The following is a 16,468-nucleotide window of genomic DNA, read 5'->3' on the forward strand; positions in this document are numbered from 1 at the left end:
TGGAAAGGGAATTATTATTTTAGTTTATCATGATTTCTAATACTATTATGAGCTATCAACAAACATGGGAATAAAATTTATCTGTACACCAATCTTTGTGTAATATGCTCATGTTCTTCTCCTGAGTTCTGATTTATCTCTGGAGAAGGAATCTGACGACTGTTGTAGCCAGGAGTTGGGAAGATTTGCGAACATCAGTGTCACAATGCTGATCGTCCAGTGGGGCCGCTATAGGAATGTACTCGTGTGGTTGACGACACATTCCTGAAATCCTGAGTGTGAGTTTATTCTTGTTGAACTTTAAACCCAGGGGATTGTTCTTTTCTGGAACCATGGGATGAACATTTTGGCCCAAATTCCAAGATAGTTCCCAATCTCTGAATTGTGTGTTTGCTTTTGAGCTGGGAGTATGTTTTTCAAGTTTGTCTTAGAAGGTTTTTAGCTTGGTGATTTGACTTCTTCTCAGAATACTCCCCTATAAACTCACGTTTGTAACAAAGGGACAAACAATTTCTATGTTCTTCTCATGATCTGAGATAAGGTCATTGATGGTGTGATAGCCAAAGATGGGACACCAGAAAGAGTAGGCAAAATATGGAATAATTGGTAAGGTGTGTGGGGTACTGGTTGTGGATAGCTGATGATTTCATGTGAGTGTCCACTAGCTGATGTTGACCCTCCTGGGGGTGGAAAGGACTGGGACACGCACATGCACAGGAACACAACTTTGTAGATGTGGTGTCTTTGGGAAAGGGAGGGGAAGGTACCATTCAGCACTGACCTCAGACACACAGATGGAGTCTTCCTACATTCATAGGAGTCTTATCGTTGAAATAATCCATTGGTATCTGTAGCGGTCTTTCCAGTGGGAGCAATGGTCATGTTTACAACCTTGCATTTGTTTGTGATTTACTGGTTACAAGTAAATCAAGATTTACAAGACAAGGTATTTATTTTATTCTAGAGAATGAGTAAAACACTTATTTGAAAGTATTTTTTCCTGGATCTGAACTCTAGTAACACTTTTCTGTTACTTATGTTACGTATCACTTTTAGTATTGTTTGAGACTTATGCCTGAATGTACTTTGTGGACTCTAAATGATCATAAAATCCTTGAAGACACAGTGATTAATTCATTAAGCAAAAATATCTGAAGCACCTAGTGTGTGTTTTATGCAACAAACCCAAATGAGTTAGGCAGTGAGGCACTCTGAGCAGAGGAATAAAGGATGGAGAGGAATTGTGCAAACAAAGAAGTAGCAGGGGTCTTCCACAAAGGTCAAGAGGCCAACAGAGGCCGAGATATGGTTGTATAGAGAAAGAAAAACAAGTTAGTAATCAGGAATGGGAAGTGATAGCTTGGGTCAAGAAATGAGATTGGAATGGTAACAGTGTTGCTGCTTAATTTGTCATTGCAGAATCATTCAATGAGGAGGACCCCGTCCCAACTTTTGGGGTGCTGTTGGCACCTAGTGGTTAAAAGTCAGGACCCTATGATCTCCTTACGATGCTTAGGACAGCCCCGCACAGTGAAGACTTGTCTGCTCCTAAGTGTCCATGGTGCCATGGTTGAGAAGCCCTCTTTTAGGTCTTTCCATGTTTGACTCAAGCATGAGCTCCAAAGTCACTACTTCTGTGGCTGCCCGGCCCATCATCAACTGTCACAGAAAATGTGCCTTTCTTCTCTGTGATTCTCTGTTACATCATCCAATCTTAGTGTGAACCTTTTGATACTGTCAGTCTTCTATTATATATTTACTTCGTTATGTCTCTTCCTCTAGAATATAAATATTGTGAGCGTTTTGACTTGTTCACTAGGGTTTCTCTAGAACCTTCAGTCGTGTGGGACACAGAGGCAAAGCATGGAGAGGTTTGTATGTGGGAGTTCTGTGGGGAAGAGGGCAGTCAGTCGGGTGTAGACTCTGGTGCTGGAAGAGGAGTAGTTAACATTTATTTTTGCTACTGATATCAGGCGCCGTTCTCAACATTTTATGTGTGTTAACTCATTTGACCCTGGGATTGTAGGCATTGTGATTATTCCCATTCTGCATACCAGCAAACTGAGAAAGAAGGTTGAGCATTTTCCTAAGGTTATACATCTAGCAGGTGACAGTGCTCCAGAGGTGATCTTGTGTACTCACACATGCTCTTTGTGGCTATTAGTCTGGCAATACTGTGGGAGTGGGTGGGCTGGGGACTTGTAAATTGGGTTTGAGGGGTTTTGTATAGTGTACCCCCAAACAGATACCAGTTGGATAAGGCAGTCACATACAGATGGAAAGGTTAATATTTGGTGGACAGAGATTTTGTAATTAGAGACTGGTGCCCAGCAGGGTATGGAGCACACCAGCCTGGTTAGGATATCTAATGACCCATTTAGGTTGATAAAAGCTGAGGACCAGGATCCTCTTATTCAAGGGGAGTACTTTGGTTAGAAGGAGAGATATGACAGTCCCAGGCCTCCATGTCAATCTTGGGCTCAGGACATTTTGTCCTGAGTGGTGGCACAATGCTGCCTTGGGTCCAGCACCAGTACCTGCTGGCCATTTTCAGTGTCAGGAGTGAGCTGCAGAGATAGACTAGGATGATGAGTTGGCTCAGAGACAGTCCCTGGACACAGACCCTGTGACTGGGTGATAGAGCTGCTGCTTCTCACTGCCGTATGCCTGCTCACCACTTACCCCTCCCAGCCTCCTGCCACGGAGGCTCTGGGATTCTCAGGGCTAAGATCACACAGCTGGGCCATTCGTTGCTGGGCTGGTTGTAGCAAACCAGGTGGTTGCCGCCTGGCCATCTACCTGGAGACAAGGACTCTGACTGCTTTGTTTTTTTCCACCTTCTTTCCTTTTCCCCATGGCAGGATCATAAGTTGGAGCTCAGTAAGTCTTGATATAAACATACTTTCTAGAGCAAAGGTGTGCGGGAGTCTCTGGGTCCCTAGAACACTTCTCCTTTTGTGGGAGGAGCCATTGTTAGTGGGCAGACCCGATTGGTTCTGAATGTCAGCGTCTTCACGTGCAGTTATGCTGCCTGATCTGCAAGGCACTGCTAGGTTTTCAGGTGAGAGGTGGAGAGAGAGGTTGTTGCCATGTGTAAGTGAGATCTGGAGGTATTGAAATGTCAAGAGGTTGGAGAGCCCTCCAGTCTCTGAGACCCATTCTAGTTGAAGCAACAGGTAGATGTTAGCCATTTCCTAGGGCGGAGACCAGAAAGGGGAGAGAGATTTGATATTTTACGTGCACAGTAGGGGCTTGGAAACCTTGTCTAAGTTGGCTTTCTGGAAGCAGACGCTGGCATGGGGCTGGCCAAAACTGAGGTCTTACAGGTGAGGACGCAGGAAGGTGTATTTTCAGTCTGAATTCCAGGTACAGCTAGGTTTGGAAGCAAGGACTTGAGCTAAACTGAGTTAGTAAACCAGATAGTTTGGAAGAGCCAAGTTGGGGGTGGGGGGAAGTGGGAAGAAGAGGCCCCTTATGAGGAAGTCCTGGTCCTTGAAGGTGGATGCCAGGGGCAGTGATCTGAACCAAGAGTGGAGGCATTGTCGCCACTTTCTGGCTAGTGTGGAAAGCGACTGAGAAGTTTTAGACAAGGAAGAGGCTTTTTCAGACTTACTTTTTAATTATGTTATTCAAATAATTGCATAGAGGACAGGTTAGTAGAAACTCTTGTGCGAGTCTAGGGGAGAGAAAGGACACAGCAGAGCTAGGAGATGGAAGGAATCGGGAAACAGAAATTAAAACTAAGAGGGCTCACCGATTAGGTGAACGTGATGTGTTTAGAATGAAGGAGCCTCAAGAACGACTTCCGTGTTTCAGATGTGGTTGCCTGTTGGTGCTCACACCTCAGATAAAGAGGAGAGGATGAGGAGCTCTCCTGGTCAGGGGAAAATAATGAACTAAATTTTGGTCATGCTGCATTCAAGGCATCTTGAGCCAACAGGATGAAGGCCAGAGGGAAAGGGATCCTCATGTTCCAGAGAATGGCCTGGCTGAAGGTGGGGAGTTCCAGTGGGAACTGAAATCATGAGAGCAGACATAATTTTCTAGGGGTAGGCTGTAGGATGAGGAGCAGAGAGGACCTAGGGGACACTCTGAAGTCACGTCAGTACATAAGTGACCACAAGAAGAACCCACATGGAAACAGAAGGAGCAGCAGACCCATGTTTCAAGATCTGTGTTGGACGTGAGCTTCTGTTTGAAGTCTCCCTTCTCTGTGTTGAGTGAATATTTTGCTACATTATTTGGTGTTTTCAACACATGGTACCATAGCATGTGGTACCTGGTGGCATTAGCAATGGCAGATGCTATGAGTGTCATACAGGCCCCTCGGGCTCCTTCAGGCTTCATCCTCATCTTTTCTCCTCCCATGATCTGTCTCCACGGTAGGGATGCCAGTGGTTGATATCTGGTAGGTTTTCTGTGACATTGTTAGATCATAGAGACTATAACAGAACATATTTTTTGGAGAATGAATGTGCCATTTTTTTTTTTTTAGAGAAAAATTTCTAACCCACATCAGAAGAAGAAATGTTTGTACCAATTAACTTCCCCTCCTGTTATAAAATAGACTCACCCACCCCGCCAACTTCTTGAACAAACACTTTAGCTGATTTCTGAAATGGAGCTTCTAGATCAGCACCAGAGCCATGTGAGAGGCTGGACCAGCAGCTCAAGTAAGATGGTTTCTTGAGAGCAATCAGAGGAGCTGGCACCCTGTACGGGAGAGGAGGCTCTCTTGTTCTCCTGCCCTCCGGTGCACACAGTGGGTTCCGCTCTTCTCCAGCAGCTCCAGGGAGGAAGAGGGGGTGACTTTTTGAAAGACTCAGGGGGAGGCATCCAGATTCTATAAATACCTGAGAAAAGTAATAACAAAACTAGTAATTCCACTTTTATGAACCGAAGGCCAATGCTATTTAGTGTTATTTTTTTTTAAGTGGGAAGTAAAAAGAGAGTAACTCTTTAGGGTAATTATCCATATTTCCGTGTTAGCAGCAGGATTCAAGTTAGCTAAGAAAAGCACAATCTTTCATTGTCCAAACTTGGAGATTACTTGAGTAATCCAAAGCCAGGAAATTGCTGCCCAACGAGTGTCTTTTATTTTAGTTTATATGTTGATAAACTAAAATGCTCAAGTATTAAATGTACATGATGCACCTAAGTAGTTTGTCTACCCCTGGAATGTATGTGGGCTTCGATTGCTCTTTTTACTTTTTCTCTAGGGAGGCTTATAATATTTAATAATATTTACAGAATCTGAGACATTTCTTATTCTCATTCCAAACCTCAATTTCTGTGCCAGGTTGCTTGGAGCAGCTCAAGTCTCTGTAGTCAGAGAAGCTAGAAGCTGTCAACTGCTCAAGTAGAGGAGATCCACCCCTTCTAGGAGAAGTGGGGTTGATGGTGGAATGTGAACCTTTCTGCGCATCCCCCCACTCTGTGAGAACACTGGGCCGTGTTCCACCCAGTGCTGAGCAGTTTTAGCTTTGAACCATAGAGCTTTTAGAAAGGGCTTCTGTGGGTGAGGGTCATCACACCCTGTGGTGGCCTGAACCTCCTCCCCATCTTGCATTGTCCTTCTACACCTACCTTCACTCCACCCTTTGGGAAAGGAGAGTGGAAAGGACACCATTGATCCACAGAGGCAGTAAAGATGCCCTTTGGGCTTTAACATTATGTCCAACACTATTTTTGTGCTCAGCAAAAATCCATTTTGTCTCATTATGAACATGTTTTCCCTTCCGAGGTTATTTCAAGGGAAATCATGTCCATCTATCAGCTGCATTTGCCCACATCTCACTCAATGACTATTAGAGTTATTAGATATCTTGAACCAGGAAGCTGCAGTTTTTGCCAGCACTAAATGCCACTTGAAATTCTAAGATTTAATTTGGAGGCAAATCACTACATTTGAGTGGGTTAAAATCTTGCCCAAAATGCATTTTTCCATCTGTCTCATGCTAAGAGCTCTTGAAGGGTTTGAAATTTATAGCAAAGGACTTTCAGCCATCTTTGCAAAGTGGTCAGAAACTGGAGAATTCCTTGGGAGCAGCCCTCCAGAGTGAGGGTACTCTTGAGTGGGTATCCGTTTCCTTCTGTCTGAAGTTTCTCGATGTCACACTGTAGAGCCAGCACCAACACCCTCGGCACCTCAGGGGCTGGTTCACAAGCGGTCTGTATCCACAGCCCTGCAACATCCAGACGCTGTACATGACTCGAAGTAGCAGTCATGGTCACTTCCCATTCTCTCCTCCTGACCTTAACCTGCCATGACAGTCTGAGCATTGGCTGCATCCTTATTCGCCCGCTCTAACACACACACACACACACACACACACACACACACACATACACGAAAGGCTCTGGGTTTTGCCGAAGCCAAGTAAGAAGTCAGAAGCCAAGTCAAGAATCTCAGCTTCTTCTCTGACCTGGCCCACGCACAGCTGGTTGTAATTTTCCTCTTCACTTTGTGCCCCTGATGAGACCTGTGAGCCCTAGTGCAGTAGCTCATGAGCACCGCAGCTGACCTTCCTGTCTCTGCTTGGGTGGATGGACTCTGCCTCTTAGGGTTGTCCGCACCCACTTGCTTCAGAAGAGGAGCTCCCTTGGGATTGCTCGTCATTTGTTTACTGGCATATTTTTTCGGTGTATTGCTGGAGACTCTGCTTTGTTGACCTCTTGGCTCTTTCGGCTGTTCTCCCAGCTCAATCATAGTGTACTTGACCTCGTCACGCAGCCATGGGTGGGGACATGCTACCTTCCAGTTTGTACACCTCACATGGCCTGTGTTATCATTGCTTCAGTTACCACTGTGCACAGAGTTTACATCAGTTGATTAATTAATCTTACCCATGGCCTAGTGGGCAGAGCTCAGGCTTTAAGGTCATCTTTCTGAGCTTAGATCTTCAGATGACCACTTCCTAGGTTTATGGAGTGGCCAAGTTATTTAGAATCTGTTGGCCTTAACTTCCTTATCTTTAAAATGAGGATATTAGTAGAATCTTCCAGCGGTGTTATTGTAAGGATTGGATGAATTAATATGTTCAGACGACATAGACTGATGCCTTGTACACATTAAGATATCAAACCTTGGTTATGATAGTGATGGTAGGGGCTCAGTACAATGACCTTGAAATTGCTCCTGAAGGAGTTGGGTTTCTTAATCATTCATATACAGAGAGTTATATATGAGAAATTGCTTAAGAGGTTGGGTGTAACCTTTGCTGCAGTTAAATGCTTCCTTGATTTCTAAAGTAGAACCTAGATGATGAAGATGGCCAACATTTATTGTGCATTTACTATGTACCAGGCTTGTCCCAAGCATCATCTTGTTTATCCCTCATATTCCATTTTACAGTTGAAGAAATTGCAATTCCAAAAGCTTGGAGCTGGGTTTGTACCCAAACTTCCCAATTAACCGTCACATTGAATGACCTTCTCTGCAACCATTGATGGTTTCTTCTTAAGAGGAAGCCTGGGAACTAGGAACTGAAGGGCTTTTCCTAGCATCTCTTGTGCCTGACATCTCTGGTGTTCAGAATTTTCATCTGTAAACTGAAGATGACAGCTGCTTCACAGATTGTTGTGTGAGACAGAAAACAAAATAAAATATGTAACAAAGCAAGCCTAGGTATGTACTTGAAGAATTGCTGCCTAGCTTGGCCTGGGCAGCCAAAAGAAATGAAGATTCTGTTTTATGTACAATAGTCCCCTTATCCATGGGGGACATGGTCCAAAACCCCCAGTGGATGCCTGAAACCAAAGCTAGTACCAAACCCTATACATGCTGTATTTTCTCCTGTGTTCCCTGTCCCTTACCACTTAGAACCTAGCTAATGTGTCCTTCTGTGATTTATAACCTGATGCCTCTTTTGCATCAGTACTTATTCAGGCTGGGGCTGTTACTAAGTAGAGCAAGGCTTTTGCGCACACAGTTACTGAGATACCACAACAGTTGGCTGAGGGGCAGGTAAATAGCTTATGGTGTGAATATGGCTGGTAAAGGGGTGATTTAGATTCTGGGCTAGCCAGTGCAAGAAGAAGTGAGATTCTGTGTGTGCACCAGTTAAAATGTATGGATTGTTTATTTCGGGAATTTTCCATTTAAATTTTCAGATTGTGGTTGGCTGCGGGTAACTGAAGTATGACAAAGTGAAACTCTGTATAATGTACAGGGAACCACTACATCTAGAAGTATGGGCAGCTCATTCTGAGGTCTGGCTAAAGTTCTTCTCCCTGGAATCTGAGCTCAGTCACTTAACCAGTGTGATTTGGGGATAAGTTTTGGTCTCCACTGGAGTCTCTGGTCTTATAAATCTTATTAATTGAGATGCTGCAACATAGTCCTTCAGGCGACTACCCTAACAGATTTTAGTTCTTTCTGATAGTTTTTGAGATATATTAATATCTCGGCATTTCTAATAGAGCATTTTGTGTTTGTTTTCTCCCAAGACACAGAAATTCTTTTTGAGGAGGTTGGTTATTGCTGCTGCTACTGTAGCTGGTGTGTGTGTGTGTGTGTGTGTGTGTGTGTGTGTGTGAGAGAGAGAGAGAGAGAGAGAAGTCTTTTCTGGCAGTTGGTAGTCAGAAAGGAGCTTAGCATCAATTTGTGAAACTCTAACTCTGAGACATAACATTGAGGAACCTACTGAAGGAGATGGGTAGGGAGAAACTCAGGGGTGTCACCATTTAATCAGTTTAAGTTCAATTTCATGTGTTATAACAGACCCATCCCCCATCTTTATCGCTGCATCTTCTGATAGCTCATCACTGCTTCAGGGGCAGAATTCAGCAACATCTTTGGTTTATCTACCATCAACAAGCCTGTCTGATTAGCCTGTCTGATTAAGGCAGATACAGTCTTTGGGATTATCATCTGTTAAAATAGAGCCACCCCAACAACTACCCGTGGCCATCATTGGGACTTGTTACCAAATACTCTGGCTCTCCCAGCTCTGGGAGTGTGGTAGGTTGTTCTTCTGGACACCCTTACATTTTGGTGGGGATATAGAACTAGTTGTGGACACTGTGTTGTGATTGGAAGTGATGTATGCTCTTGTGGGGCGGGATAGTTATTTGCCAGTAGGAGCACCGCCCTCACCATAAGGGGTCACTTTTCCTTTGGCATAGTGACAAGTCCTTGGTTGTTAGCTCAGGTCCCAGAGAGTCCTGATGAACTGTTCCTAGACAGGCAGTGCTGGCTGGAAATGAACTGTTGTTATTTTGTCAAACGAGGTATTTCTTATGTTCCTGTCCTATAACCTGGTCTATCCCTTCTAATGTAGGGATTTGTTGATGGAGCCTGTGCTTATATAAGGTGGGCAGTCAAGGTACCACCTTGATGACATTTTTCTCTGTACTACTGTTCCCATAACTTCTGTCTTGCATTCTGAGATAATGTAAGAGCATAATAATAGATATCTCAGGGCAATGAAGCTTACTTAGTCTCTTCCATAGTCTAGTTTTCTTTTTCCTTTAAAATTTTTTTCCCTGTGGGTCCTTGCCCCAGTCTTTAATGTTTCTCCTGGCATAGAGTAGCACTCAATAAATGAGTGATGAATGACTACATACAGAAATCCATCGACTTGAAAGGAACTTTCCATTAGCATAATAGAAGTATTTCTCTTCTCCCTGAACTTATTGTGGCTATTTATTCTTTTACTTAATTCAACTCTCAGTCATAATATTCCATTTTCAGGGCTTCCGTGGCTCAGCAGCAGCTTCAGTGGCCTCTCTAGGAGGCCGCAGCTGGGCACCCTGGATCTCCACTTTCTCAGTCCAGTAAGCGGGGGAAATATAAAGGACTCTTGCCCCAGAAAGAAAGAAGTATGTCCCTTTTTCCTGCATCACTTGTGGCCAAGACCATAACAGTCAAACTGGTGCTGGCTCTAAAGGATGTTTTCACCTGTATATATATATTTTTTTCCTTTTCTTTTATAACGTATAGTTTTGATCAAACTCTTTGACTTCTTTGACCTTGGAGAGTCTGCCTGACTCCACGCTTATTCCTATGGGACCTTGACTGAGGTGTCTATGTTCTGACTACTAAGTGCTGAGAGGGAAAGGGTGGGGTTAGGACAGCCTGGGGCTTCAGCTTATACCCAGTGGCAAAACACCAGTGTTGTCAACACCAGGCCCACGCCCTGTTCTGCTGGAGTTCTCTCTGGAATCAATTCCTTCTCTCCTTTCCTCCCAGCATTGCTTCGTATTAGGCTCTCAAATCTGTTGATTACACCATTAAATTAGAGCAGGGCCTGGGACATCAATAAGTATAAGCTATTATTGTCTTTATTATTGCTATTTCTGCAGCCTCATGTTCTCCCTGTCTCCAGTTTTTCTTCACTCCAATCCATACTTGGCATTTTTTAAAAATAGACCTGATTCTGTCATTTCCCTGTTTATGAAGCTCTTTTGCTCCATGGCCTAGGGGACAGAGTCCTGGATCCTGAGCTCATCGTACCTCTTCAGCTGTGGTTCTTGCCCACTGTGTCCGTATCTGAATCCCCAGGGGAGCCAGGGAGCTCTCCATACCCACCTCTCTTTCCCAGAAGATTCTGGTGAGCTTTTGGGTGGTGGGGAAGGGAGAACTGACCCACTCCTGGGGTGGGATGTGCACTTGGGAAGGCTGTCCAAGTGATGTTAGATGACTACCTGCTCACATAGCCACCCCTGCCGCCCCTGGGAGGACCACTTCCCACACTCTGGTCTCCCACCTCACCCCATGTGTGACATGGGTCCCAGTCACACCAGGCTTTGAGCCCCTCAGCCTCGTGTTCTGTTGACCTCCCTGTGTCTTGCAGGTGCCATCTTGTCCCCTTGTATGCCCTTCTTCTTGGCTCTGCAACAGTCAGTCCCTCCCATTTTATCTTCAGGTTCAGTTTAAATGTCAACTTTGAGACCTTTCCCAACAGGCCCAGGGCTGTCCCTCCGGCCACAGCACTTGGCACTGACCCTCATTATCACCCTTGTCAAGTTGCAGCCTTATTATTTGTGACTGCAGCCCCCTGGAGACCCGGCAGGTGCCTGGTTCTGTGATCCTCTGGATCACAATTGAGTTTTGGTATACAGTAGGTACTCAATGAGAAGCCCCAGTGGGTGACCCAGCATTGCATGATGGTTGAGTCTGGACTTTGGTGCCTTCCTTCCTTCTGTGTGTGACAATTAAAAGAGATAATGTACCCCAGGCACTCAGCCCAGGGCCTGGCTCTTTCAAAGTGCTCAATAAATGTTCCTCACCATTTTTATGAAATAAATATTTTATTGATTCGTTTGTATATAAAATTCTTTCATTCATATACTGAATTATTTATACATTAATATCCATACCAGGATGCATGTATTTCCAATCCAGATAATTGAAACACAAGTGAGTATTTATTAAGCTCACATTGGTTGCTGTAAAGAGTGTATACTATCTCGTTTTTGCACTCCAAGAGAGCACCCACAGACCACCCCCGCAATGCAGACACACATGAAAAGGCAAGGAGCCAGTCATCGCAGAGTTTAATTGGTTGTGTAACAAAGTCTTGTCTTTAAGCCAGTGGGAATGAAAAGGCTAGTTGTGGTGGTGGCAAAAGAGACCTTTAGGAATCTTATACCACTCTTAATTCCACTTCTTGGCCTCACATGGGTCAGTGGCCTGACTGGTTGTGCTTGACGGGGAGCTGGGCAGACAAGAAGACAACTCCCTTACTAATCCTGGTTCTGAGCACAGGTACCAACGCTTGGTTTCTGATTCTTCCCAGTCTAATGTGGCACTGACTTTGGAATCATCTAGACCCGGATTCAAATTCTGACTCCGTGCTGAAGCTGTTGTGTAGCTCTGGGTCCCTCTAGGACGGGGTTTCATTTACTTGACCTAGAGGGCTCTTCTAAAAATGACACACAAGTTGCAAGTCATTCGGCATCCAGCCACAATCAATGAGAGCTGCTATTATTGTCACCACTGTTTTCATTTCCCGTTTTCTAAAGCCTCCCCTTCACCTGTCCATCAGGTGAACACTTTCATCTGGTCAATGAGAATCAGAGAAGGATAGGCATAGAAAAGGGAGACTGAGTGACTGTTTTTTGGGCTCACAAGTGATTCATAATAGATGAGGTTGAGAAGAGGAAATGAAATACCCGGTCCACTTGCTCTTAGCCAACTCAAGTGCTGCCTGTATTATCATTTGGCATCAGAGAAATTACCTTCTGAAGTGCTTTGTTTAGCTCTCTGCAACTAAAGGCTGTAGGTCCGACGCAGGCTCGGCCTTGGCTGACCTGTAGGGAGCCAAATAAGTTCCTTCACCTTTTTTAGCCTCTGTTTCCTTATCTCAAAAATGAGAGCATGAACCTTCATGATCCCTAAAGTATTTCCAGTTATGAGAGTCCAAGAAATGATGCCCATCTGAGGGCAGTGGAGTTAATGGTACAGAGAAAGCCTGAAGGAGAAGCGCTGGGGATGGGAGTGGGAGCAGATGTGAATCCTGTCTGCTTTTGAGCTTGGAAATGATGACAGCAGGTTTTCATATTCATCTGCCTGGTTGCATGCTTGTGCTCTGCCCTGATGTGACCTTGAAGAACGTGGTTTTTTTTTTTTTTTGCATTGTTTCTAATGGAGACAACACTGTATTGTCACAATTATTGTGTCACATCTGCTGGGGAAACCTACCAGGATCTCTTTGGATCCTCCTCCTTCAGGGAGCTCTGAAGTCAGTGGCTTACCTGAACAATTCATGGTGACTTTGGGCTGCCTTCTCTCTGGCCAGGACCCTGGGATCCCTAACTTCCCCAGACACTGCACGGTACAGAAGGTGTCTTCTCTCCATCCACTTCTCACCAGAATTGGCACTGGAGATTGTCAGGCAGGGGAGGAGAATGTGGTCATGCTCTGAAGGAATGTCAGACCCAACATGAGTCAGCTGCAGCTTCTCTAAGCACAGCTGAGAGACAAAGAAATGGATTTACCAGAGATGTACACAAACTAGCGCCTATTATGTTAAAAAAGCATAAATAAAACAGAAGAAAAGGCACACAGAATGAAATTATCTTTTTAAAGCATCTTGGCAAAATAGCACTCAGTAAACATCAGTATAATAGTAGAGTCATCCATGTGTGTCAACCTGTAGTTTTTAATGACAGAGATGTATAAACAAGTAGGTGATACGCAGCCCAGCTGCCTCTGAGGTTTTTCTTACTCTCTTCGAGAATGAGCTGATGGAAACACAGCTGAAAAGACTCTTCTGGAAAATGAGTCATTGAAGTTGAACATGGAAGAGGAGAGCTGGATGAGGATTCAGAGAGAAGACCCCTTGGACCCCGGAAGCTTGCAGTTAAGATTGAATAGAAATTCTATTGCACTCTCAAAGTACGGACGTCATTCCCACTTCTTTCTATGGTTAGGCAAAACTATGAATGATATCCCTAACGTGGGCTTCTTTTCTCTCCTCCATGTGCCCACTCAAGCTCTTTCACAAAAGGAGTTCTTTTGCCCACCCCCCCCAACCCCGCATCAATCCCGAACAGACAGTGCAGACACACACACAGTAGAGAAGTTGGAAATTTTTCGTTTTTCAAAACTGCTCTGCCTTTGTTCTGACAGATGATTTATAGTAGCCAGTGTAGTTAAATGGATGTACAGGGGAGCAAAACGACTTATTGAAAGGACAGAATGAGTGAAGGACTTCTCTTGCCAAGAGGGAACAGGGCAGAGCCATAATCAATTCTTATCGAAGCTGGAGAACCAGCCTAGATTCATCGACCTGGAATGTCCTGAGCACTGCTGTTCTAGGATCTTTTACAATAAGTGTAAAGAAGTCATTTTCCTGAAAAGGAAATTGATGTTCAGAGAGGCTGAATAAGTACCCACACTCACATATCCAGTGGGCATTGGGGGAGATGTAGAAGCCTAAAGTCAATGCCTTACTGTTTCCCTGTCCTCCAGCAATCAAACTGAGACATAAAGCCTCCGGTCTATGGCAGACATTTTGCTGGGTATTGGAGCTGTGGAGAGAAAATGAACCTAGAGCTCAGCTCATTCTTTTTTTAAGAATGATTTTTTTTAAGTTGTTGATGGACTTTTATTTTGTTTATTTATATGTGGCTCACTCCTGAGTGCTTCACAAAGCACCTGTGCAGTGTGCACTGTTTGTCACTTATTCTTACAAAGGAGAGATTCAGTGGAGCCTCACAGTAGATGACAGAGCCAAGGGGTCATGCTCGGAGCTTGTATTCCAGATAATGAAAAATGCATGCTCAGAATGAAAAATGCATGCTCAGTCTGTTTACCTCACATCACTAAGATGGTCCAGCCAGTCAGTGTGAGCACTGGGATTTGGACCCAATCCACAGAGGGTGTATTCAGTCCCCCAGCCCCTGATTTTTTTCCAACATACACATAATACTACTTGTAATACTTGTTAACTTCACCAAGATATTTGATGTGGAGTTAAGATGTTGCATTTGCAAAAGTATTTTTATTTTATTTGAAGCTCCCACAGGTGAACCTCCATTTTAAAAGAACTTCCTAATTAAGTGGGGGAATCCATTTGCTCAGGGAAAAATTTCAAGAGGCTTCAAAATGATGCCCTATGTTAAATCTGTGTACCTTCAATATGCTTGTCTATAAACATGAAGGGCAGATTACCTCAGCTGGCAGACAAGGAAGAGAAAAGCAATGTCAAAAGGAATAAAATATTGTACAAATAAATGTCTGGTGATATGAATGATAAACATAACTCTTGAAAAAGATTGAAACCAGGAGGACCTATTTATTCCATTATTTTTGTGGTGCTGGGGATGGTGCTAGGCAAGTGTTCTACTACTAAACTATACCCCCAGGCCCATAAGGACTTATTTAATACACTGGCTGATATTGGAATCATAAAATTTAGCTGGAGTCTTGTATGAAAATCTTATTTGGCTCTCTGCTGCTGGCTCTATAATTCGTGGTGGACCCTTTACTCTGGGAAATAAGGCCCCCAGAGAGCTGATCACAATCCCTCTCTCATCTTACGCCCACCTGCACTGGACAGTCCACATGTCTGCTCTTCTCCCGGTGTCCCATGTTGCCTGCTTTATTTCACCAGGGTATGTTCCAGCCTGAACCCCTCCATGGCTGTATGAATGTAGAACCCTGCAGTGCCCACTCACTTCTGTGGGATGCCGTGGCTGATCCCAGCTTAGAGCAGGTGACCTGCCGCCTTTCCTTTGGATTCTCGTTTAGAGTGTGGGTGCTCGCCTGGTGAGCCTTCTTATTCTTTGCTTTGTATTCATGATTTTTAGTGCTTGTATTGTTCCACCTCCTAAACTATAATTTTCATGGGAGTGTTTGTCATCTGCTTTTACTCTTTGTAGCCTTTGGCACAGTACTTCGCAAGCTCTCATGAATGTCAGTGGACTTAGTTAAATAAACCTCCATTCATAAAGACCCAGTGTACAGCGAGCCGTCAGAAGAGCCAGGCTTTACCTTCCTTGGAATTAGTGATAAAGTCTTCTGTGGTAAGGCAGGAAGCTGGAGGGGAGAGGCAGGAAGGAGAGGGAGGTGTCTCTGCAGTGTGGCACTAATATGAAATTTACCCTGGAAAATTGGCCTGTCTGCAGGAACCACCTTTGCCCTTCTCGTGGAGGAGAATATCCCCTTATTAGGCAGAACTTATACAAATTGATAAGCAAATTTCACACCCTCCTAAAGATATAACCCTACTTATGACATCACATTTGGCTACTTAGCCACACTGACAGTGTCACAAATAGAGGATTATTAGGGTTTCAGATGGGAAAAAGCTGGAACAAGGGACTAAAGGTCAGCAACAAAAGAGAACGAGATGACCAGCTTACCGCTGCACCGGGATTCTTTGCTGGAAGGCATTCTTGCCTAAAGTTTCTATGGAGTGAGAGGAGCACACTCTGAAGATGGACATTCCCCTGGACAGTCCTTCTGGCCCCAGGCACACCAGGCTTCTTCCAGAGCATTCACAGTCCCTTGTCCCTGTCCTTACTCCCACTGGGGGCTAAGCCTCCCTTTCCCATCGAGTGCCAGTCAGGGTTGTTCTCCAGATGTGGAGAGTGGAATGGATTGCTGAAGCCTGATGTTGGATGTTTGTCAAGACTCCACGGTTAGGACCTGGGGGGCTCACACTTTCTTTTGACATCTGATGGTCTTATGCTTTGGGTGTCATTGCTGTTTATTTTCACAACATACATTATAGCGATAATCATGTGAATCTGTTCCCCTTCCTTCTTTTTTCAAAACCCTGATTTCTTTTTTTTTTTCCTCCCCTTCTATTGGCTCATAAGATTCAGAAAAGCTGGTCTCCTTTCCAACTCTAGGGAACAGGAAAGAGGACATGTCTGAGTGGCTGTGGGGAGGAGTGTGGCTTCCCTCCTTCCCCTGTCATCGATCCATCATCTGTTTATCTTCCTTTTCCTTTGGTCCCATCCCTTCCCTCCTTTCCCACTTGACGTCTCCCTCTCCCTTTCTTTCTTCTCATTT

The 16,468-nt window shown here is 44.4% G+C and overlaps 1 protein-coding gene across 2 annotated transcripts in view; it reads left to right on the plus strand.

Annotated features, from left to right (window-relative positions):
* Positions 1-16,468, plus strand: part of Dgki (diacylglycerol kinase iota) — a 404,075-nt gene that overhangs the window by 23,683 nt on the left and 363,924 nt on the right. The window lies entirely within an intron of this gene.

This window comes from Callospermophilus lateralis, chromosome 1, assembly GCF_048772815.1.
Source record: "Callospermophilus lateralis isolate mCalLat2 chromosome 1, mCalLat2.hap1, whole genome shotgun sequence".
Taxonomy (NCBI): Eukaryota; Metazoa; Chordata; class Mammalia; order Rodentia; family Sciuridae; genus Callospermophilus; species Callospermophilus lateralis.